The 24,541-nt window shown below is 43.6% G+C and overlaps 1 protein-coding gene across 11 annotated transcripts in view; it reads left to right on the forward strand.

The window, feature by feature from the left end:
* ZBTB38 (zinc finger and BTB domain containing 38) overlaps positions 1 to 24,541 on the forward strand; it is a 129,379-nt gene that overhangs the window by 77,501 nt on the left and 27,337 nt on the right. For 7 of the 11 annotated variants that reach the window (XM_053598682.1, XM_053598685.1, XM_053598684.1 and 4 more), the window contains one exon: positions 11,931 to 12,035. The exons of 1 other annotated variant lie outside the window; for it this stretch is intronic. The gene's annotated coding sequence lies outside the window, so the exon portion shown is untranslated. Of the gene's footprint in view, positions 1 to 10,016; positions 10,523 to 10,561; positions 11,174 to 11,225; positions 11,837 to 11,930; positions 12,036 to 24,541 lie in introns of those variants that run through there. 3 more of the 11 variants (XM_053598680.1, XM_053598683.1, XM_053598686.1) reach the window with 3 other exon arrangements.

Here is a 24,541-nt window from a genome sequence, read left to right on the forward strand (position 1 = left end):
GCGTCACATGGCTCACAGCAACCTCTAACTCTTGGGCTTACACGATTCTCCTGCCTCAGCCTCCCGAGCAGCTGGGACTACAGGCGCCCGCCACAACGCCCGGCTATTTTTCTGTTGCAGTTTGGCTGGGGCTGGGTCCAAACCTGCCACCCTCGGCATATGGGGCTGGTGCCCTACTCACTGAGCCACAGGCACTGCCCCAGTTCACTTCTTTAAGCATTTGTTGAGCATCTACTATGTGACAAACATTGCTGTAAGCCAGGCATAATTAAATAAAAGATAGTTCCTGTTAAACTCCTGTCCACGTTCCCACACAAGGCTACAGCATTGTATAGAGAGGCACAATTGTGCGTCCTCCCTGTCCCAGAAAGAAATAAATGGTGTATTGTTCTCTTTGTGGCTTTTATACTGTTCCCTGGAGGCCAGCCTTCAGTTGGGGGGCATCTCAGCTGATGGCAAGGACAGTTCTTCCCTTGGACTTTGTGTCTTGGCCTCATCCCTGTCCTGAGATGTCTTGGCTCCTATTAAGCCACCAATGTCTGGCTGCCCTTCTCCACGCTGGTCTGCCTGCACTGCCAGGTGACCTCGATATGGCTGCCACTTTTCCATTCATGAGCAGATGTTAAGTAGAGAAGCCCTTGAATGTAAAATTTTGAATTTGTGATGCCAGCAAGATGCTTTGCTTTTTTACTCTCCCTGGCTAACAGCATGTGTTGGCAGAGGTGGGGTGGGGTGGGTGGGGTAGGGGGTGGGGTGGGTGGGGTCTCCCTGCTGGCGTTCTGCCCAAGACTTTCCAGGCAGCAGGTAAATCAGAGACCAATTGCCAAATCAATTGTCTTTGTGAGGTGATCCCAGCATGCCACGGCCAAAGCCTAAATGTCTCATGGACGAGAAAATTGCTCTTTTGATCTTATAATGCATTTTGCGTCTTTCTCCCTTATTGGCTTTTCCTTGCTTCTGCAGCTATTCCTGCTCAGGGTTCAAGACTAGCACTTGTGTCTACACTCCCTGTATTTGGCCTGTGGGGGCAGTTTGTTTGCTGGTACTATTTGGTTTGAAAGATGACAGTGTAAATATTCTGTCTATGTTCATGACAAGTAATGTGGGCTTTCATTATTTGCTTCATATAATAAAATAACCCTCTTCCTTACTCTGTGGTCATGGATGCCAAATAGATATTTTGAAATTTCTTTTGCCTGCTATAATCTCCTACCCTGTCCTAGGCATGGCTCTAATTAAGGCCTAACAGTCCCCCCCATCTTCCCCAGTGCTGAGCATGACGTGGAGTCCCTGCCCCCAGGGCTTTACAAGCCAGTGAGACGGAGAAAACAAAAGCCACCAGCTGAGAGTGTGGTTAAATCCCAGAAGGGCAGTGCCCTTATAATTTTTTTCCCCCTCTCCTCTTGTCTCTTGTGCTGAGGAAGGGAAGAGGGGACCTTTAGGAGGGAAAGGGAGGAATTATGCCATTGAAAGATTCTCAAAATTATGCAGGATACTGGGGAAATGATTTGGAAGAGAATGGGGTGCTCATCAGAGAAGCAAAATGGGGAGCTGGCTGTAGACTGAGAGGGCAGGGAGGGGGGCAGTGGGGGTGCAGAAGAGAAGGAGGAGGAAACAAAGGAGCAGTTGGAAGGTGACCCACACACAAAAGGAGAAGCTGCTTTGCTGCACCCTGAAGCTGGGGGTGCAGAAAGAGAAGGCTCAAGATAGCCCCTAAATCCTATTGCGGAGAGACCTGGTGCTGTGATGCTTGGCCTTTAATTGTCCCACACTACCTATCGTTGAGAGCCTACACATCGATGTCCTTAAAAGTGATTTGTCCCATAGTCTTAGTAATTTCTGTTTCCACTCCAAAGTTTCTATTCACATGCTGAGGATGCTGGAGAGCACCTCTCCCTGCCATCACTCTACTCAATCTGGATTAAACTTTACATGAAATAAGCAGACTTTTTATACATGCTGTAACTAAGTGCTTTTGGCCTTCCACAAAGCACAGACTGGAGACTTATCCGAAATACATACTGTAAGCTGCAAATTTGAGAAATTCTTTTTCCCAGTCATGTTGACCACAGCAGACATGCAACTTGCGTTGAGGCCCTCCCCACCCCCCACAAAGCCTTGTTCCTTTTCCTTCCTCTTCATCACCCTGCCCAGGCCCTGGTCTGACTGCCCATTGAGCCATCCCCAAAGGGTTTTCTGATTTCCTGAACAAGGAAACCCATGTTCACACACCAGGATTTAGAGCTGCCATCATTCCTGTACTTAATGTTAAGCTCTTATGGGAATTCAAGAACCACAGACTTCAGTTGCCATGTGGGCATTAGACCCTTTTCATTCTGTTAGTGAAGAAACCCAGAGAGATTGTGACTTCTCCAGGTCTCTCTGAAAGTTAAGTGACAGAATAGAACCATGCTTGACTCCTAGACCAGTGCTCTTTCTACTAAATCAATGGTTTTTTGGTCACAGGAAAAGCCTGGTCTAAACCAGGAGCTAACAAATCTTTTCTGTAAAGGTTCCAATAGTAAATATTTTAGGCTTTGTGGCATCAAGAGACAAAATTTCAACAAATTGAATTTAAAGATCTAATTGACTTATTAGCAATTCGTGAAAGCAGTCAGCACCTCATCTATAAAAAACAGAAAGATGCCTCTCTGGGCACAGTAGGACAAGTGGTTTTCATAAGGTAGCTTGAGCAGGAACAAGGGAACAGTGTAATATGTATAAAAAACAGATTGATTAACATCAGATTACCTACAAGGGTTAGAGCAGAGTGGACTCCTTTATCAGGCCGGCTAAAATTGTATTATTATCTCTCTCCTGATTTCTCCTATCAGATAGACAACTTAGTTTCAGTTTGGTGATTATAGAACTTTTGGATAAGTGACTCCATGTTGGTTTGGTCTGTTGGGGCCTAGTGCAAGAGCTTAGTCCAAACAATGGCTTCCCATAAATTTTACTTAACAGTAAGTTGAGGCAAAGCTGAAGATACTATGTAGGTATTTATATAGCAAGTGATAAAGCAAATTACACTGATGAAATCGTAATATATATGATATTAATATTAATACATAAATACTATAATATATAATATTAAACATAATAATAGCCATATTATCATAGTTACAGAAATGAATGACTGTGGCTGTGACTCAAGGAAACCTCACTTACAGACTCTGAACTTGAATTTCATATAATCTTCATATCATAAAACACAGACAATACTTTGGAAGTATCACAGGTTTGTTTCCAGACCACTATAATAAAGCAAATATTGCAATAACACGAGTCACATGTTTTTGTTTCCTAGTCCGTGTAAAAGTTATGTTTATATTATACTGTTAATATGCAATACCATCATGTCTAAAAAAAAACATCATGTGTATACCTTAATTTAAAAATGCTTCATGGCTAAAATAGCCTAACAGTCATTTGAGCCTTCAGCAAGTTGCATATTTTTGCTAGTAGGTCTTGCCTCAGCATTGATGGCTGGTGACTGATCAGAGATGTGGCTGCTGAACATTGAGGTGGGAATTTCTTAAAATAAGACAAAAGTAAAATCTGTCACATTGGTTGACTCTTCCTTTCATGAAGGATTTCTCAGTAGCATGCCATGTTGTTTGATAGCATTTTACCACAATAGATCTCCTTTCAAAATTAGAGTCAATCTTCTCAAACCCGGCTAGTTCATTTGCTGTTAGCACCACTAAAGTCTTGAACTCCTCAAAGTCATCCATGAGGGTTGAAATTAACTTCTTTCAATCTCCTGTTGATACTGATATTTTGACCCTCTCCTATGAATCATGAATGTTCTAACTGGCATCTAGAACGATGAATCCTCTCCAGAGGTTTTCATTTGGCTTTGCCCAGATTCATCAGAGGAATCACTGTCTATGGAAGCTATAGCCTTATAAAGTTTTTTTTATTTTAATAAGACATGAAAGTCAAAATTACTTCTTGATTTATGGGCTGCAAAATGGATATTGTGTTAGCAGGCATGAAAACAACATTTTTTTTTTTTTTTTTGAGACAGATTCTCACTTTGTTGCCCTTGGTAGACTGCTGTGGCGTCATAGCTCACAGCAACCTCAAACTGTTGGGCTCAAGTTATCCCCTTGCCTCAGTTTTTCATTTTTAGTAGAGATGGGATCTCACTCTTGCTCAGGCTGGTCTCAAACTTGTGAACGCAAGCAATCCACCCACCTCAGCCTCCAGAGTGCTAGGATTATAGGTGTGAGCCACCAACATTAATCTTTTATATTTCCATAAGTGCTCTTGGGTGACCAGGCTTACTGTCAATGCATAGTAATATTTTGAAAAAGTATTTTTTTCTGAGGAGTAGGTCTCAACAATGAGCTTAAAATATTTGCTAAATTATGCTGTAAACAGGGAGCTGTCATCCAGGCTTTGTTGTTCCGTTAAATAGAGTACAAGCAGAATATAATTGTTAAGGGCCCTAGGATTTTCAGAATGCTAAGTGAAAATTGGCTTCTTAATGTCACCTGCTGCATTATCTCCTAACAAAAGTCAACCTGTCCTTTGAAGCTTTGAAGTCAGGCATTGACTTCTCTTTAGCAATAAAAGTCCTATACAGTATCTTCTCCCAACATAATGCTGTTTTGTCTACACTGAAAGTCTGTTGTTGAGTATAGCCACCATCATCAATGATCTTAGCAAGATCTTCTGGATAACTTGATGTAGCTTCTGCATCAGCACTTGCTGCTTCACCTTGCACTTTGATGTCCTGGAGGTGGGTTCTTTCCTCAAACTGCATGAACCAACCTCTGCTTACTTCCAGCTTTTCTTCTGCACATTCCTTACCTCTTTCAGACTTCATAGAATTAAAGAGAGTTAGGGCCTTCCTCTCGGTTAGGTTTTGGCTTAAGGAAATGTTGTGACTGGTTTGATCTTCTATCCCGAACACTCAAACTTTTTCCATCTCAGCGGAAGTAAGACTGTTTTGCTTTCTTATCATTGGTATGTTCACTGGAGTAGCACTTTTAATTTCCTTCAAGAATTTTCCCTTTGCATTCACAATGTGGCTGTTTGGTACAAGAGGCCTAGCTTTTGGCCTATTTCAGCTTTTGACATTCCTTCCTCACTAAGCTTAATCATTTCTAGCTTTTGATTTAAAGTGAGAGATATGGGACTCTTCCTTTCACTTGAAGACTTAGAGGCCATTATAGGGTTATTAATTGGCTTATTTTCGATATTATTGTGTCTCAGAGAATAAGGAGGCCTGAGGAGAAGGAGAGAAATGGGGAATGGCGGAGCAGTCAGAACACACATAGTATTTATGAGTTAAGCTCATGGTTACACTAGTAATATCAAAGATCACTGATCATAGATTACCATAACAGATGTAATAATAATGAAAAGGATTGGAATGTTGTAAGAATTACCAAAATGTGATTCAGAGCCACAAAGTAAACATGTGCTATTGGAAGAATGGCACCATTGACTTGTTTGATGCAGGGTTGCCACAAACGTTTAATTTGTAATAAAGTAAATATTTGCAAAGCACAATAAAGCAAACTACAATAAAACAAGGTTTGCATGTATTTTTCTTTTGATTATTTTTGCCAATCGTTTAAAAACGTAAAAACTATTCTGGATGATGCCTGTGGTTCAAGGAGTAGGGCGCTGGCCCTATATACTGGGGTAGCGGGTTTAAGCCTGGCCCGGTCAAAAACTGAAAAAAAAAAGAACAAAAACCAAAACTATTCTTAGTTCTGAGCCACGCAAAAAAACACATGATGGGCCAGATTAGGCCTGAAGAATCCAGTGGGTTTTGCAGATTCGTTTTCTAAATTAAAATCTGCAAACTGGGGACCCTTGGCCAGATCCAGCCCACATGTGTTTTTTGTCTGACTTCTAACAATATTTTGAATTGAATTAGTTGCCAATGTTTTTGGGTTTTTTGTTTCCTAATTTTAAGATTGTATTGTATGATTTTGTTTCCTAATTATAAAAGTAATGTATACGGATTGAGAAGTAGTAGATATACACCTCCTGCCTCCTGTGCAATATCAATGTTTGGCATGTATGCTTTTAGCCATTTTTCTGTGCATGGTGAATTTTTCAATTATTGAGATACTATTTATAGACAAATTGTGTATCTTCTTACCCACTTAGTATCACAGCATTAGCATTTTTTATCAGTTTAAAGTCTTTGATTAAGTTAAACTTTTAAAACTTTATGTGTACTATAAAAATCTTAAGCATATGTTCAAGTAGAGAGACTAATTTAATGAACTCCCCGTTATTTAGCAATTGATTGTCAACTCCTGGCCATTCATATTTCATGTAAGTTCCCTCCTGTATTAATTTGAAGCAAATCCCAGATACCAAATCATTCTCTTTCTATAATATTTCAGTATGATTCTCTGAAATATAAGAACTCTAAAAGAAAGCCTGTTTTCTTGGAAGAGAAATGCTAAAATATTCAGGAGTCAAAGAAAACGATATCTGTAACTTTGAAGCGGTTTAGGAAAAAAGACAGGTAGATCTGGAAGGAGTAATAACAGGAGTTTTTGCACTATTCTTGCAACTCTTCTGTAAGTTTGAAATATTTCTAAATAAAAAGTTTTTAAAACATGGATTATTTTAAAGATACTAACAAGGAAACATAACCGCAGTACCTTTCCACATCAACAAAGAACGATAAATTTTTTAATCTTAATTATAGTCAGTATTCAAACTTGTTTAATTAGGTCATTTTTTAAAAGAAACAATTTGTTCAAAGCTTAATTCCAAATAAGGTCCATATAGTGCAATTGATATGTCCTTAAATTTAATTTAATGTATACATTTCCCTCCTCTTTCTTTCATCCTTGCTATTGCTATAAAAATTTTGTTGAGGAAATTGACCATAGAGTTTCCTCTGATCTGAAATTTGCTTACATCCCTTGGTGCTGTTTTATGTTTCTTTGCCTGAGAGCTTTCCTATAAACTGGTAGTTATACCTAGAGGCGCTGTAAGATTCAGGTTCCATTTTCTTTTTTATATAGCCAACGTTTCACAATTTTATATAAAAATCCTGATTTGGAAATTTTTGCAGATCTGGCATTTCCACCTGCAACAATTGGTGTGAGCTGGGTAGTCACCACTCCCTCTCCCTACTGCTCTGCCCCATTTAGGTGAGAATTATCCTGGAGGCCCCAGTTCACACCACTTCCCTTAAGCAGTTTCACGAATGTACTTATCAGCCTGGGTCCCTTAGGGATCAGAAGTTGACACCCCTGTTCTAAACATTGGAGTGTTGGTAGATGTCAACAGAACATCACACACACAACAAGTGACCTTTCAGGAAATGTGGTAGAGATGAGAGACAATGATTTGGAAAAGGACTTCCCGAAAATGCTTGGCAGCAAACAGATAAGCAGCTGTAATTAGGAGAAGCTAACTGATAGAATTCAGAGAGAACTCAGGATGAAGGAAAGAGAGAGGAAAAAAAGTAAAACCATAAATTAAATTAACGGAATGCTGCAAGTAAGGGAGGGGGAATGAGTTGCAAATTCCTAACTGTGGCGGAAAACAAAGGAAGCAAGTGAGTTTAAGGAGGCAACGCAGGGCTGGGTGTGGTGGCTCATGCCTGTTATCCCACTGCTTTGGGAAGCTAAACTGGGAGAACTGCCCTGAAGCCCGGAGTTTGAGACCAGCCTGGGCAAAATAGTAAGACTTGGTCTCCATAAAAGAAAAAAAAAAAAAATTTAAAGTTAGCTCATCTTGGAGTTGGGTGCTTGTGGTCTTAACTACTCGGGAGGCTGAGGCAGGAGGATCGCTTGAACCCAGGAGTTTGAGGCAGTGAATTATGATTGTACCACTGCACTTCAGCCTGGACAACAGAGTGAAACACTTTCTCTTCAGAGAGAGAAAGAGAGAACAGCAACACTTTGGTCTTTTTATATATTATAACATTAAAAAGAAAGAAAAGGGGATAGTAAATATTAAATTGGTCAATAGTCCTACTCAGAAAGTGCAAGGAGGCCGTTACAGTGCAACAAAAATCTCTGTGGGGATTACATGAATGAGGTGGGAAAGTCTTCTAGAAAAGTCCCCTGGAAAAGGATCAGGGACCCTTGAAACTATGGTGTGAGATGTTGAAGAATTGGTGGAAGTTTAAGAAAGGAGGGAATCTGGACAGTCTTGGGATTTTTATTTGCAAATGTATTGAAATGATGATTATTACAAAGGTAGAAAATGTACAGCATGTTTAGTTGTTTTGACAAGAATAAATCGTTACAGAAGAGAACATAATTATGACAAGTTGGGACGTTCCTGGAAATTTCCAGATAGTTCCCTATAGTCAGAAGCATGATTAAGAGAGAGAATCTGCTACTCGTTATGAGGAAGGATGGAAAATTTTGAAGGACAGGCTGATTATGTAAGTTTTAGACTGTGGTGTTTAAAACTGTTTTAGTTATTAATAACAATTTGGGGAAATCTACTCAATTCTGGAGAAACATTTGGCTCAAATGAGAGAAATGCCACTGTTTGTGAATTCCCACGTGGATGTATAGAGCCATTTACTTATTAAGCCTCTTAGGGAAGCCAGGGTGGGTTTTACTCCTAACAAGCTGTTGACAGTGTCTGATCAAGGTACCACCTGGAACATGGTAACCATACAAAAACATGGACTATAGAGTCAGACTTTTATGTCCCTCACCATGTGACACCGGCAGATAACCCATGGAAAATTTCTAGGGTGTAAAGGTTGCTTTACACATACTATGATTCTTCCTGCTCGTATGGTAGGAACTTAGAACTCTGAATCTTCCAGTCCTGAAAACAGCCACAAAAACTTAGAATTATACAGCACTTACTATGTGCTGGGTACTATTGTAAATGTTCCACATGTATCATCTCATTTAATTTTCAAAATCCCTCCAAGGCAGGCACTTATATTAAAATTAGTCCCAGTGTATAGAAGAGGAAGCCAAGGCCCAGGGAGGTTAAGTAACTTGCCTGAAATGGCCTCATGAGCAACACAGTGGAGCTTAAACCCCAGGCAGGCTGAATCCAAAGACCAAGTTGCCTTGCCCTGACCCTGGCACTCTCCAGTGGCGGGGAAGCAGACATAGCAACGCTGAATCCTGGCGCTTCCCAACTCTGCCTCCTAATCCGGGCTCCTCAGTTTTCCTGGAGGTCTCTGAATAATTTTCAGAGTTTCCAAAAGCCTCAGTGGAAACAAACATGCAATTAAAGCGCAGGTTTCTTTAGGTTGGAATCCACTATTAACAACAGGTTAGCTCAGGTTTTGAGGAAGCTCTGTTTGGCAGTTGCATATTCAGAAACATTTCAGGTTTTTGTTTTTTACGTGGCAAGATGATTACTTAATAAATGCAATTTAGTGCAGTCGATCTTGCTGAACACGTGGCCTGCAGGGGAGAGAATAAAGGGTGTTTGGCTTCGGAGTTGGAGAACTGCTAATGTACATGTGTCTGCATGTTGCCCTAACAGCCTTCAAAACTCTGCTCTTACTCTTAAATTACATGATTTCTAAATTTGACATGGAGTCAATATGTTTTTTTCTTATTTAAAATATTCTACTAGCTCTGTTCATCAAAATGATATTCTTAAAACGTGGTCAGGAACCCGGCTGCAGAATGGCAAACACTGTACTTCGGGCTAAAAACAGGATGTAAGTCACGCAAACACCCGGCTTTTTAATTCCTTTCATTTGTAGCTTTGGAGAGAAAAATTTCCTAAAGAAAACTTTAAAATAAGATTCAATATTATCAAAGCACAAGGAACATGGATAATTATTTTAAAAACAAACACCTGTACATTAGCCACCAGGCTATTAGCTCCACAAGGCCAGTCTGCCGAAACCCTCATCCTTTCAAAGAGCAACTCCTGGATCCCAGCGGGCAGTCAGGGCCCCTTTATTTAAGAAAAACGCAAACACTGTGACCTCATCATTTGTACTCTCATATTAATCTGAAATTTAAAAAAAAAGAAAAAGGGCAGGGTCTTTTCCACGAGACAGCTTCTATATCACGTCGGGAAAATCAATCTGGGCCTCTTTTGATAGCCATGGGAAAACACAGGTGAGACCCTAGTCCTAAGAATTTGACGCAACTGAAACTGCACAGGACTTCCTCGGAATCCTGCCCGTCTGCAGCGTACAGAGTCTGCACCGGGAGCTCGGGGACCCTTCTGCGCACTCCGGCCTCGTTCTGACCGTCACTGGGCTCTGCGGCGTTGTCCTCCCCGGAGGAGGGCGAGGGCACTGCCCCTCGGTGGGGTCTGGGGCCTCGCTAGGCCGTCGCCGGGCCCTGCCGCCCTCCCGAGGCCCCGGCCTCGGCGCGGCGGTCACCCAGTCCCCGGCTCGCGGCGCCGAGGGTCGGGCCGACCTCTTCCCGGGCGGGCTGCGTCCTGTGCCCGCGCCGGGGGCGGGCCGGGCCGGCAGAGCCGAGCCGCCGGCGTCCATTTTCTGGGCGGTGCTGCGCTGCGGTCGGACTCGCGGGTCCGGAAGCGCCATGGACCCCCGGGGAACGCGCCGGCGGCGCAGCCGAGCCCCGTAAGTGTCCCTGGCGGGGTCTGTGCCGGGCCGGGTGGGCGAGGCGCGGCCTGCGGGCGCGGGGCCTGCTGCTCTCCCCGCGAGGCGCCGGGAACCCGGGCTGAGGAGACGCTCCGCGGGGGCTGCGCGCCCCCCTCACGCCGGGAAGCCGAGCCGCAGTGGGGAGCAAGCGCCCGCAGGTGCCCGCGCCCTGCGCCGGGAGGGGTGGGGTTCCGCGGGGGAGTCTGGGCAGGGTGCGCCGCAGCCCGCGGCCCAACTGCGCGGCTGTGCTGGAAGGTGGGGGCCGGGAAGAAATGCGCAGCCGGGGCTGGGGACGTGGTGGGCTCAGGTCTAGCAGGCTCAGGAACTGCGTTGACAATCGCACTCCCCAGTGCCGGGATTGGGAATCGAACCCCGGTCTTGACTCTTAAGTGTACGTGATAATTTCCTTGGTGCGACACCAAGCCCCTGGAATTGAACAGGACGTGCAAAGGCCGGGGCCTGCCCCAAGGGGTTTGCAATCTCAGCCTCCAACTTCTGCAGCACACAGGTCTGCTCTGGTGGTAAAACACAACCTCCCGCTGATAGGCACTTCTTTACAGGGTACATAATAAATCACTTGAGAGTTGAATCTCTCTGCCATTCTACTTTATAACTCCTTCTCTGCTATAGGTAAGTGCCTAATTCCATTCTGGACGTTGGCCCTAATGGAATAGCCCGTGTGCGGATCCAGTATGGATGATATGTGTTACGGTGCCTTATACATATTTTAAAGGTTAAGGGCTTTTCTCCTATCCATGAGGCTCAACTTCTCGGTCAGATTCTCGTGATTAAAAAGCGCAGAAGGGTTTTGTTGCGGTTTCAGAGAAATTACTGGTGAGATACTATGTCTAAGCCTGGTGTTTTTCCAAGAGTAGGGACCTATTAGAACATTGCAGAATCAGTTTAATGGGTAGCCACTGGAAATATCTTTTTAAAGCCGTAGAATATATAGTACAGAAAGGAATAAGGTAGAAGATAGCGTGTGTTGCTTACAGTAAGGGTGAGCAATGTTTTATGAAACTTTTGGTTTTCAGTTTATATAAGGTCATTTTTAAAAGGGTGGGTCACTGTCAAGATATTTTTTTAAACACTGACTTACTGGTTAATAGCCCAGGCTTGGAATCAGTTGAATCCGCATTTGAGTCCCAGCTCTCATATAAACCAGCTGTGTGACCTCTCAGAGTCTTTGTTTCCGTAGCTGTGAAATGGGGGAATGTTCCCTTCACCTGGGGGATGTTCTGAAGATTATGTGAGGCCACATATGCCAATCACTTGAGCAGTGCTTGACTTATGGTAGGTGTTCAATATGTGCTAATTGCAATAGCCGAAACATCACATCCTAGCAGCTAGTCATGGGACACTGCACTATTCTTTTTTCTCTTTTTAGATCTTGATGTGGAGAAGATGGAGGGGGCAGAACCAAGGATTTCCAAGTGATTTCTTCCAAAGCACGGGACACTATCTCTGTTAAGGCTGGTCTGTTCCAACTGAGGTAATTAAATTTGCACCTCTCCTTAGCCTGCATGAAAGAGGAAATGGTTTTTCTGAGGGACTCACAAAGGGATCTGATTGCAAAGGGATATGATTCATGGCAGGTTAGGGGATTACAAAAGTGACGCTGACCCTCAAGTGATCTGTTCAAGGAGACACCATGTGGGGGGCCCCTGTGATGAAGGGGAACTAGGTGAACGGGGCTTTAGGACAACTGATTTCTCGTTCCAGTTCTGCCAGGAACTGTCCTGGGAGCTTCTCTATGTCTCTGGATAGATCTCTCAATTCTCCAGCATCACTGAGGCCCAGGGAGATTAAGTGACTCTCTAGGGTTACCCAGTGGGTTGGGGTGAAGGCAGGATTGGAATTTGGATCTTCGTTGGCTCGGTCATGTAGGTGCTCTGCCATTGGGTGAGGACCTTTCCTAATGGAGTGCAGAGCCCGCCCCTGGGACATTGGAGGTTCTTATAGGCAAGTACTGACAGCTCAACACAGCACACTAAGCTCCACCTTAGAGGCATATATGAAGTCCCAGAAGGGGACAGTAGCAACCACCGCTTATTAAGCATTTGTGTGCGTGTATATGCTAAGCATTATGTTAAGGGCTTTAATCTAGTTTTTTAATTTACTTCTCACAATGCTCCTATAAGGTGAGGAAAAGTAGGTGTGAAGTATTAAAATGTGAACACAGAGACAGATCTGGAAGGCTTTGCATCTCGTGCTGCTTTTATGGAGTCCATCCTGTATGCAGAGCACCCCACTAGTGCCACCCTGGAGGAGCTTGCAACCCAGCTCCAAAGAGGCCTAGTCAGATGGACAATGCCTGCGGCCACCTGCGCTCCCTTACTTGTTTCTCCAGCAGTTACAGGGTGGGGTATGCCACAGGAGTAGACCAGGCTGATGGACATAACAAAGTTCTTATCTCTCAATTCAGTATTTTGTTTTTCTTCCATCCACCTTTTAAAACTTACACTTTCAATTTATAAACAGTAGTAAGGCTTCTCTGAATTCATTTATTTTTCACCAACAAATATTTATGGAACTCCTGCTTATGAGGCATTTGGGAGCTCAAGACCAAATAGATTATTGTTTTTACAATCATGATATTAGTCATGTCCAGGCTTTTGGCAAAGAATTAGATGTTTAACTGTTAGCAGTTTTCGACTGGGTGTGGTGACTGTAATCCTAGCACTCTGGGAGGCCGAGGCAGGTGGATCACTTGAGCTCAGGAGTTTGAGACCACATAGAGCAAGAATGAGACCCTGGGAGGATGAGGCCAAGACTTTGAGGTAGCTGTGAGCTATGACACCACACTGCTCTAGCCTGGAGCAACAGAGTAAGACTCAGTCTTAAAAAAAAAAAAAAAACCAACTGTTAGCAATTTTCTGTTGTTACTGTGCTGGGATTTCAGATCCCAGGATGTTGGAGATGGACCCATATGTAGGATAGGAAGTGGATATACGGGAAGGCCATTTTAAAATTCTTAAAACTCTTTACAAAGAAATTTCTCACATCTCTTAAATTTTGATTTTTGCCATTAGTATTACTTGCTTATAGAGGCCTTTTTATTTGTACACTTAACCCGTAAACAGAGGAAAAAATAGTTTGGACAAGGCTGCTTTCTTTGTTTGAAATGTTCCTCTTTTAGCTTTGTAGGCTACAAAGGACTGTAGGTGTTCGAATGTAAAGCAATTTAGGAAATGTTTTGTTTATGAGGCAGAAATTTAGAACCAAGAATTGCAATAAACAAAAATCAGATCACAAGACTTGAATGCTCCTTATAATAACTTAATCCCCAAGTAAAACAAATGAGATATTGAATGTAAACATGCTTTGTAAACTTTGAGTTCTATAAATGTATAGCAAATATTTAAGTACCTATCACGAATATGGCACTCTGCTAGAAGGAGTGGGGAATTTAGCAGCAACAAAATCTCATCCCTTCCCTCTCAGTTCCTGTTACGTAGTTGCAGAAATGACCATTGGTAAATGCAAAAAGAAGATATTTTAGTAATTTGAAAACAAAGAGGTTCATTTTGGGTGGGACCTTGGTGTGTGTCACATTTTATGGGGGCAAGACATTGCAAGAAGGACTTTACCTAACAATTGCAATCAGTGTAACCTGGCTTATTGTACCCTCAATGAATCCCCAACAATAAAAAAAAAAAAAAAAAAAAGAGCAAAGGAAATAGCTCTCTCTTGCAACTTCAAAAAAAAAAAAAAAGAGGTTCATTTTACCCTGAGACTGTTTTGGGGGAAAACTTGGGAAACTTTGGGAAAAACTTCTATGCAAGCCCTGTTAATGATGTGGAGTTTCAATAAAAGAGATGGGGAGGAGGCATTTGAGATCGGAGTAGTGGGAGGTAGAGAAGGCATGGAGCATACTCAGGGAAAAGGGCCAAGGCCAGCGGAGCTAGAGCAGATTCCCACAGGCACCAAGTGGGAAGTAAAGCTGAGGAACATCAGTGTTGAACCTTAATGGTCTTGAGTGACAACTGAGAAATTTGAAAGTATAAACTAATAGGAGTTATTAAAGATATTTAAACAGGGAGTGTTGTGGCTGTATTTCTGGAGCAGTTTCTGTAAAGAGCCCAGGTGAGCTTGGGAGGAAGTTAGGGTGGAAACTGGAGGCAGGGAGACCAGTTAGAAGGCTACTATAGTCCATCAAAGAAAAGGTGGGGTGACAGGGGGAAGGCTTGAAATGGATGATTAACAGTGAACTGGGAAAGGAACAGATGCACAGGGAAGAACTGACAGAAGCCGATGTCTCAGTGGAGAAGGAAGAGCTAAAGCTGGCAGCGAGATTTCCAGAGCAGTGGTACCATGGAAGAAACTTGGAGGGAGGAGGCGAGGAGCTGCATCTTAGAAATGCTGAGTTTGCAGCATTGAAGCACGCTGCCACCCAGATCGATGGGGGCTTTGCACCCCACAGGAAGGCCAGGGCTGGTTTGGGAGTCATTGGTATATAAGAAAAACTCCAGAGAGAGAGTATAGGGAGAAGAAGGTTGAGGATGGAACCTTTTGTGAAAAGGAGGACCTAGGAAAGCAGAAAGTCTGGCAAGATAGCAAAGAAAAACTACAGAGGACAGGACTCCAGAAATCAGCAGAAGGGGGTTTCCCAAGGGAGGAAGCCAGGCTTGGCAGACCCTGGAAGGGGAGGGATGAGTTTTGGAAGACCTGTTTCCTTCATAAGCTGATGTGACTTACGGAATGAATAGCAAGTGGTTTCATCTGTGTAAAATTGTGGCTTGCACAAATCAAGAATCATTGATAAATTTGACCCTAGCAAGCCCCGAAATACACTTCTGATGTGATTTTAGTAGTAGTCACGCTCTGTATTCCATTGTCAGACAAAGCAAAGAATATCCCTTAATAAAATGAGTCCTTTAAAAACTGTGTGTCTGTTGAGACACAAAAAATTTCTAAAAGTAATTTTTCCACCATCTTTTACCATGTGGCCGTTGTACTGTGCGCACATGTCTGTGTGTTCTCACGTGCCTGTGAGCTTAGTACAATGGAATGAGGAGACTGGGGTCAGATCAATTTAGTTTCACAACCTAGCTGGGCCATTTTCCAGACTTGTGACTTTAGAAAAGTTTCTTTCTATGCCTAACTTTTTCCATCCATAACTCATACAGGATTATTTTGAAGGCTAAGTAATAATTTGGTCAGGATCTATACCATAGTAGGCAATTAACAAGTGTTGGTGCCCTTCCTCTCACAGCCTTGTACAGATGTTAAATTTATACATAACGTGCATGTACACAAAGCTCTATCTTTGACTCATTTTAATGTGTTAATTTTATCATTGAAGGCACACCCCTCCCTTTATCTGATCTGTCCTGTGTGTGAGTTGGAGTGACCATCAATTTAGTATGGTTAGAAATCCACTTGGGGAACTTGTCAAAATCTAGAGTCTCAGGCCTCAAGCCCAGAGATTCTATTCAGTAGAATGGAGTGGGGCTGTGGAATCTGCATTTTAAATGAGCACTGCCCAGCTGGTGATAAAGATAAACAATTTGCCAATTTCTAAGAAGTAGAGGAGCGGATAAACCTGAGACTCAAGAGGCTCATTTCAAGTCCTATTTCTGTTAGGGACATGTCTATGCTTAAAAGCTTTATAATTGTATCATTAATGTTTAGGGGTTATATTTACAATCAGATAAAAACAAATGGATTCCAGATAGTCAAGAAAGGGTGGTTTTGGTGCAGCTCCCCATCCGCCCACTGCTGTGTGCTTTGTGACCACAGCAGTACTGGGTGACATATAGACCCAAACCAGTTTCTTTTTCTGTGGAGTAAGTGATGATACTCTGTCCATCTACCCAGGGTTTGTAAAACCACTGTAACATTAATTGTTAGCAATATTATATGGCGATGACACCGCGTAGTCACGCCATGAACGTGTTTGGATACATTCTTATATCTGACCTTGTCTTCTGATAGACAGCGCTGTCACTGTTATTTCCCTCATTCTCTGCATCGTAAAACCATGGAACTTTTAGGCTACAGTTCATGTTGTTCCATCTGTCCCAATCTCATTTTATAGAATGAAAATGTTTTTTCTTCTCAGTGCCAGCTCCCTTCTCTGCTTCTTCACAACAAGGGATCAAGACATACAGATGTGTTTGGCACTTGTATCCAGGTGTGGAGGTTATAAAACATTTGTGTGCATTGTGCTTTGTGTTCTCTATAGGTAATCTAAAAATAAGATGAACGTAACAGGAATATATTTGTTAAACTATATCCAGTCATTTTTTAACGTTGTCGGCATCCTCTTGCTGGTTTCCCACATTTGGAGGAGGATGCCGATGGCCTGGAGCCTTTCCCAGAAACACAATTTCTCCCTCTTTACCCACAGCCCCGAAGGGGAGAGGATGGACCTGACATTCATGAAGTTAACGCTACACCTTATGTGAATTATGTGAGCTGTTTTATTGGAACTTCAATGCGTCGTGGTGACGGTTGAGGCAAAAAGAGCCTCAGTAATGACAGCCAGGGTTATGGAGATGAGAGTTGCACACCTTGGGGTCTGACTCAGCCTCTTCACTCCACACCCCAGGCTGCCTCCCTAGCCACACAGAGCGGGTATGAAACAGATATGTGGCATCTGTTCCTGCATTTAGCTCAGAGACTTAGAGACCCTCATCTCCACTATAATTATAACCTTGGAACTTTTGATAAGCAAATGGAACAGAGATAATGTGCCAACTTGAATTTGTTCAACCAGCATTCACTGAGTATCAACTATATGTCAGGTACCTGATCAGGAGCCTGTCCTTACAGGGCCTCCCTGTCTCCCCAGCCAATCCTTATCTACCATCTGCACTGCTGCAGGCTTTTTCTGCACTGATAAGATCAATTTTTGTCCTACTGTAACTGTCACTGTCACTGTGCAGGGCTAAATGTTCCCAGAGTAGCAGGTTGAAAGTTTAAAACTGCTCCTTGGGGATTACCCAGAGGTGCTCTGGTAAATGTTTGTTGATTGCCCTCTGAGGCCCTGAGGAACTCCAGGAGGGACCAGGGAAAGAGCCAGAGCCCTGAGAGTGGGTTTGTGGGAGGTGAGAAGACCTCCATATCAGAATCCAGAGGGAAGCCTGGGACTTGTTCCCAGCAACCAACCATGTGACCATAGTTGTGTGACTTTGCTGGTTTGGGTTTCCTCGCTTGTAACCAGAGATGCTTTTGCTCAATGATGGCTGAATTTCCTTCTAGCTCTGAGAGGCAGAGGTGTGGGGATGAGCAGCTGGAAAGCAAGACAGGGACTAAATTTGGATCTTCCAGGGGTCCCAATTTCATAGCTCCCTCCTGCTGTCCTCACAGACATGTACTAATACTAGCCAGACATCGAGTTCTGCTTTTATCCTGTACACTTTGGAGGAAAGTTTGTTGAGGGTGGGACATCACCCACTTTGGAGAAAATAAGGGTTCCTACAGAAGGATTGGGACTGACTGGAAATTGTGGATTTTTAATGGTATGGCTAAAAAGAACCTTGAAAATAAACTAGCCCAACCTCTACGTTCCGGACAAGGAAACAAGATCTAGAGAAGTCATAGGACTTGTTCAAGGTCACACAGTTAGTGGCAAAGTAGGAACAGACCCCAGTTCCTATACCTGGTCTGCCGGAAACACGCAGGTTGTTGGCAGTGGAGGAGATGGCCGTCAGCAGCACAGCTTAGTGAGAGCTGGAGCTGTCCCATGGGAGAGGCAGACGGTAGCATCTGCTGGTCTTCCAGCAGACAGAGTCGGACACCATGAGGCAGAACTTCCAGTCTGTTTGAAGCCTTTGGGTTTTTTTTTTGCCAGTTAAGGTAGTAAAGAAATTATTATTATTATTATTATTATTTTATTTATTTTTTGCAGTTTTTGGCCGGGGCTGGGTTTGAACCCGCCACCTCTGGCATATGGGGCCGGTGCCCTACTCCATTGAGCTACAGGCGCCGCCCAGAAATAATTATTATTATTATTATTTTTTTTTTTTTTTTTGTAGAGACAGAGTCTCACTTTATGGCCCTCGGTAGAGTGCCGTGGCCTCACACAGCTCACAGCAACCTCCAACTCCTGGGCTTACGCGATTCTCTTGCCTCAGCCTCCCAAGTAGCTGGGACTACAGGCGCCCGCCACACGCCCGGCTATTTTTTGGTTGCAGTTTGGCCGGGGCCGGGTTTGAACCCACCACCCTCGGTATATGGGGCCAGCGCCTTACTGACTGAGCCACAGGCGCCGCCCGAAATTATTATTTTTTTAATTGGAAGAGGCAGAGACTGTTTCCCATTTTTTAAAACAGAATTTCTCCTCTCTTAAACTAAAATTACTAAGCTCTATTTTAATGTGGAGAGGAATTAAACATTTTCCTGAGGAGTACAAAGAGGAAGACTCAGCTTGCACACTCCCATTTTGCTGGCTGCTATCACGTTTGTTCATCCCAGGGTACATTTTCCGCAGAAATCCAGTAGCTGTTTAAATGCTGGAAGGGCGCTGTGGGATTATCATAGCACCCCATGAAGGCATGCTTTGTGCAAAGTGAGACAGATAGCTGTTGCTTCCTGCCTTGTGAGTTGGATATTGTTTTTAGGCCCTGTTTTGTGTTATTTTTCCCGTTCATGTGTTAGAACTTCTATTGGTAGGATTGATTACAATTAGAGAAGACCACCAATTCAGTAAAGGTAAAGTTGAGTTTATTACCGTTCCAGACAAGAGAGACCTGAATTCAGATCAGTCTCCCCACACCTCTTCCCGTTTTTTGTGAGTGTACACATTTCTGATGAGTTCTCATAGGACGGGGATTGGCTCCTACACCTAAGTGAGGATTTCCTTTTTGAGAAACCTACGTAGCATTCTGATCTGTTCCTACTTAAACCTATTGGTGCTGGCTTTGCAGTCCCCTGATGTCAGCTCAAAGATTGAGGTTTCTGAAGCTGTCAGTACTATGTCTTTGATGCTGTTTGGTGGAAGGGGTTTGCAGAGTTAGGATAGCAGAAGTCACATGTAGCTCCTGGGTACTTGTTGCAAAACCCTATCTTGGGTGGTGTGTTCGGCCCTTCCCTTGGATTAATGCCCGTCTGTCTTTGCTTTAATGGGAGCAGACAGAAGGACCACTTCCAGGAAGCGGAGCCGCTAGGATAGACTGTAAAAAGCCTTGACATGGCCCTGAAATGAAGCCCTGTATGGGGTTTTACTCAGGCATTAGAGAACTGGCCAACCCAGTACTGTGCTAACTAGTGTGTGTGGGGGGTAAACCCTGACCTTTTAAATTTTTTCCTGTTAAGGTCTAGCAATTCTGGAGTGTCTTTGGCTGCTACACATTGTAAATTGAGTTTTTGCACAGAAGCACCATAAATTACTGGGAGGCACGTTTTTTTACCTAAACGGAAACACACTTCTAAGTGAATTTCTTACCCTGTTTGTTATATATTTAGTATCCTCAACATTTGTTTTTGTTTCTGACATTTTTAGGAAAGCAGTCAAGAACTTTTCGCCACATCTGAATGATCTATTTTAACACTTTCTTTTCTATTTATAATGAGTTTCCGATAAGAGGATTTGCGCCTCTCTATTTTAGGAAACACTTTTCAAGGTGTTTGTTTTTTTCTTTTATAAAATTCAAATAGGAATCTTACCTCCGATCCTAGCAAGTACCTTAGGTTAAAAATGACCTATTTTTTTTTTTTTCTTCCCATGGGGTTCCCTTGCTCAGGGAAAATAAGGAAAGTTCTTGTGATTAGTCATTGTGGTATTCAGCAAACAAGTATTCTAGAGGCCGTGATTTACGTTACTAGTTTAAAAAAAGGTTTTATGTGTCTCTAGACGATTACCCTTGTGAAAGGTAAGTGCCCTGTATTCCCAGAAGGTCTCTTGGGTGCCCTGTTTGTTTTTATGTTAAGGTCTCTGCAACCCGGTGGCCATTTTCTGTGAGCTTGGATCCCTGTGTGAAACTCCTCCCACTCCGGAGTCTATGCACATTTGTTTTCTAAAATGAAAGCACAAGCAGAAACTCGAGCTATTCTACAGAACAGCCTGTTCTTTAGGTTTTTTTAGATCAGTATATTTAAAGCATAATTCTTCTAAACAGCGTCTTGTGGGTTTTTATCTGCAGTGCATTTGGGGTTCGTTTTGGGAGTTTTACTTTTTCAAACGAATATAACTTTCCTGTTGATCCCCCCTCTGCCCAGATAATTCTACTCAAAAGCAGGTGAACAAGAGAACTATTTAGATACCTGCCAGAAAACGTCATTCTGTTTTAATTAGATTTATTTGGGGAGGGGGCAAAATTGACAAAAACTAACTAGAATTTCGTTTTTCATATTGTCCTCCCTCCCCTTCCCCAGCAATTTTTTTTCCAGTTGATTTCTTTTGCCTGAACTATTTTGTGCACCCATTTGTAAGACCCGCCAGAGTTTTTGTAGCAGAAAAGCTCTCTGTTTCTCAGACCTACTGAGGGCCTCGCTTGGCAGCTCTGCCAGTCGCTTGCCTCTCCGGAGCCTTGAGGAAGAGGCGACTATTTCACAATCCCCTGCCGCCTCAGAGCTTTGTGCCGCCATCCTGGCCTCCCTCCAGAGATCGCAGCGTTGCCAGCAGTGACTTCAAACTGGAAACATGGGAGAAAGTATGGTGGAAAATGGGGGAGAAGGCAGTGTTTGTTCAGGGAAAGTGCATACGTAGACTTAGTATCTGCTAGTGCAGGCCACACTGATGACCTCTGTACGTCGGCACATTGTGTCTGGAGCCAGGCAAGGCTGGCTGTACTGTGGGGAGGAGGTGAGCAGAGCAGCCTCAGCGCGTTGTAAGGCTTCCTCCAGGTCTCCAGGCCCAAGAGACAGTCAGAAGGCTCTCCAGACTGAGGGGATCAGCCTCGTATCTCCTCGCTTTTAGAGTAAAATTTGCTTCCTAGGGCTGACCACCATTGTTCATCAAGCAGCCCTGAGGATTCCTTGAGGGTACTTGTGATCTTCACGGATATGCTTTGTTGTGTTGACCCCGTTATTTGAAGTCCTGGTAGCCAGGTGGTCCATGCTCCATTTCAGTGATGCATTTTGGGGAGTTGTTATATTTGTGTGACATGGTGATGGAGCATGTCAACCCAGAAGACTACAGATTAAGTAAGGAGCAACTGTACAGGCCAGTGTATTGCTCAGCAATTACCTCCTCTGTTACACACCTGCTAATGATGAATATGAGCCCCTTTTACAAAGGACAGCTGGATGCCTCTGGTAGTAAATCTGATTTTATGAAGTACGGATGAGGAACTGACTATACCCTTCTTCCTGAAGCTTGAACAGACCCTAACATTAAAGTGACAATTTGGAGCAAAGTGAAGAATTTAATATCTACCACTCTGCCTCCTAGGATTCATGCATTAAGAAATCTTCCGGGCAGCGCCTGTGGCTCAGTGAGTAGGGTGCTGATATACCAAGGGTGGCAGGATCGAACCCAGCCTTAGCCAAAACTGCAACAACAACAACAAAAGAAATTTTTCCCATGGGAATGAACACACCAAAGGGATCCTGAAGAAATAAAATGTCACCCAAATATATTCCATGTTAAGCTTCTTACCACCTGTCCTTCATTAAGATGGAGCACTTTGGTGTAGTTTAGAGAGCCTGAATACTGACATTATTTAAATTTTAGGAGAACAATGGATCACTGTGTAGAGATTGAAATCTCACAGGCAGAACAAAACTATATGTGCTTCTTACTTACATTTTTATAGATTAGAGTCTAAAGTTCAGTGGGGCAGGAAGATAATATGAATGTTAAATATGGGCTTGGAACAAGAAGATAGAGGGTGGTTAGATGGTGGCAGGCTGGAGAGCACTGAAACTTTTTCAAATAAGATGGGAGCCTAGTGGATCTGATCCACAGGCTGAATTCAGCATGTGGCCTCCTGCCTTGGATGCCTTGTAGAGCCACACCAGCTGACTCAGTCTACTGGTCTGGATTTCCTCAGGAACAGCCTGCTGAGTCTTCTCATGCAGAATGCTGGGCTTGAAGCTGTCAAAGGCCCAGCTCAAGGAAAAGTAACGGCAATTGAACCTTCTCCATGTCATAGCATATAAATCGGCCTCTTCGGATATGATTGTGTCCATCTAATCAGGCAAAATAAGTGTATCAGGGGGTCAGCAGAGGACACCACATATATGTTCAAGGATATTGGTGAGGCATCAGACATAACAGCCTTGACTAAGTTGCTCAGTTCTCAGTATTTAAACCCCAGGATGAAACAGGAAGAACACATCACAGGAAGCCCCTCCTCTAGGGACGTTCCTGGCAAAGCGGCCAGGTGGCATCCAGCCTGCAGAGGCTGACCTGGTGATATGTCAGGTGATGAACGACAGCATAACACGGCGGGCATGTCCTGGTGCATCTGGTCTGTGGTGTGGGCCTGCTCTGTCCAAGGATGTTTTCTGAAGTTTCTAACAGTAACTTCTTAACTAGTCCTAGACCAGGACATAAGAATTGCCCCTCTCCTTCCAATGACATCTTACTGACCTTCTGCATACCCTGGATTTTACAGTTCTTTCCCTGTCTCTAAACATCTTTTAACCCTCCGTTTTCCCTCTTGGAGCTGAGTTATAATGTCTTTAAAGCATTAGCTCCGGGCCTGGCGTGCAAAAAGTGCTTGGTGTTAGCTGTTGTTGCCCCTGGCAACATCATGGTCTCCACATGACCTCTACCCCTCCTCTAGAAGTAAAGGAACTTGGTTTCCTTCAGCTGCACCTAAGCCACATCTTTAGGTCTACCTCAGGCTTCTGCGCCCTGACTGGATGGACCACACATATAAGACCCTTTCCTGGAGTCTGTCCTGTTTATTTTACCCATTTATTTCTTATTTATTTTTGTTGTTGTTGTAGGAGCTGAGCTGTTCTTGAAAATCAGGCAATAAGTTTCTACCATTACAAATGAGGTTGTGGAATTTATGCTGTGCAGAGTGGGCTGTAGGAGTGTCAGGGTGAAATCATTTAAGAGTTTGTTTCAGGACGATTTGACTAAAGAAAAGCCATCAGCCGCTGCTGCACTGGAGTCTGACCTCTACTTCTCAGAGTGTGGTGCTCGGCCTGGCAGCATGGGCGTCCCCTGGGAGCCTGTTAGAGATGCAAAGCCTCGAGCCCTTGCCCAGACCATGGTGTCAGGAGTGTGCATAACATGTTTCTTAGCTGACTCTCACATGCTGGTGCTGGGGAGTGCTGTGCAAAACACACTGGCAAAGCATGGAGACAGGCTTGTGTAGAGACTGGCCTGCCCGAGATTGCAGGTGGGTTAGCTAGGAGGTACTGTGGGTGCTTTGGTCTTTGGGGGTGGGGGACGGGGGATTGTGCCTCTTACGTTCTGCTGCAGAAAAGTGTGATAAGGTGATTTTGACCACTCAGTTCTGAAGACTGCTCCCTCCTGGCTACGTACCTTGTTCTTTTCCATTCTCTCTACTCTCCACTGACCTTCTGCCCTTGGAAATCCTGTTGCCAAGAAGGACTTCTGTTGGGGACAGAAGAAAATCTTTATGTGTCAGGAAACTGGCACAAATAATTATAATGTAGGATTTTTAATGGTGGAACACACATGTATCATTGTAAAAAGGCGGGACAACCTACTCTCAGTGGTGGACAGTGAGAAGGGGTAGCTGAATTTCTTTCATGTTAGTGGCTGAGAGTATTGTCTGCTTCTAAGGAAGTGTTTTGAGAGTCAGGAATAATCAGTCAGTCCCATGCTTCCGTGGTGACTTGTCTGGACTGAAAGTTACGAGGGTGGTGAGGAGGAAAGGGCCATAGTATCTTAGGAAGTCTTGGCTTCGTATCACATGAATCAAGTTTAGAGAAATGAACTAAAAGCCTTTTCAACCCTTCAAAGCTCTGCACTTTCATTTTGAGGGTAACACGATCTAGCCTTTTGTTAATTTATAATTATGGTCCTTTTTGGGTGGTCTTGTGCCCTGGACACGTACTAGCCTGGGGTCCCTCGGGCAGGGCAAGACTTGGGAGTACAGCTATATGTCTTAGTCCCTGAAATGGCTT

This window comes from Nycticebus coucang, chromosome 8 (assembly GCF_027406575.1).
Source record: "Nycticebus coucang isolate mNycCou1 chromosome 8, mNycCou1.pri, whole genome shotgun sequence".
Classification (NCBI taxonomy): domain Eukaryota; kingdom Metazoa; phylum Chordata; class Mammalia; order Primates; family Lorisidae; genus Nycticebus; species Nycticebus coucang.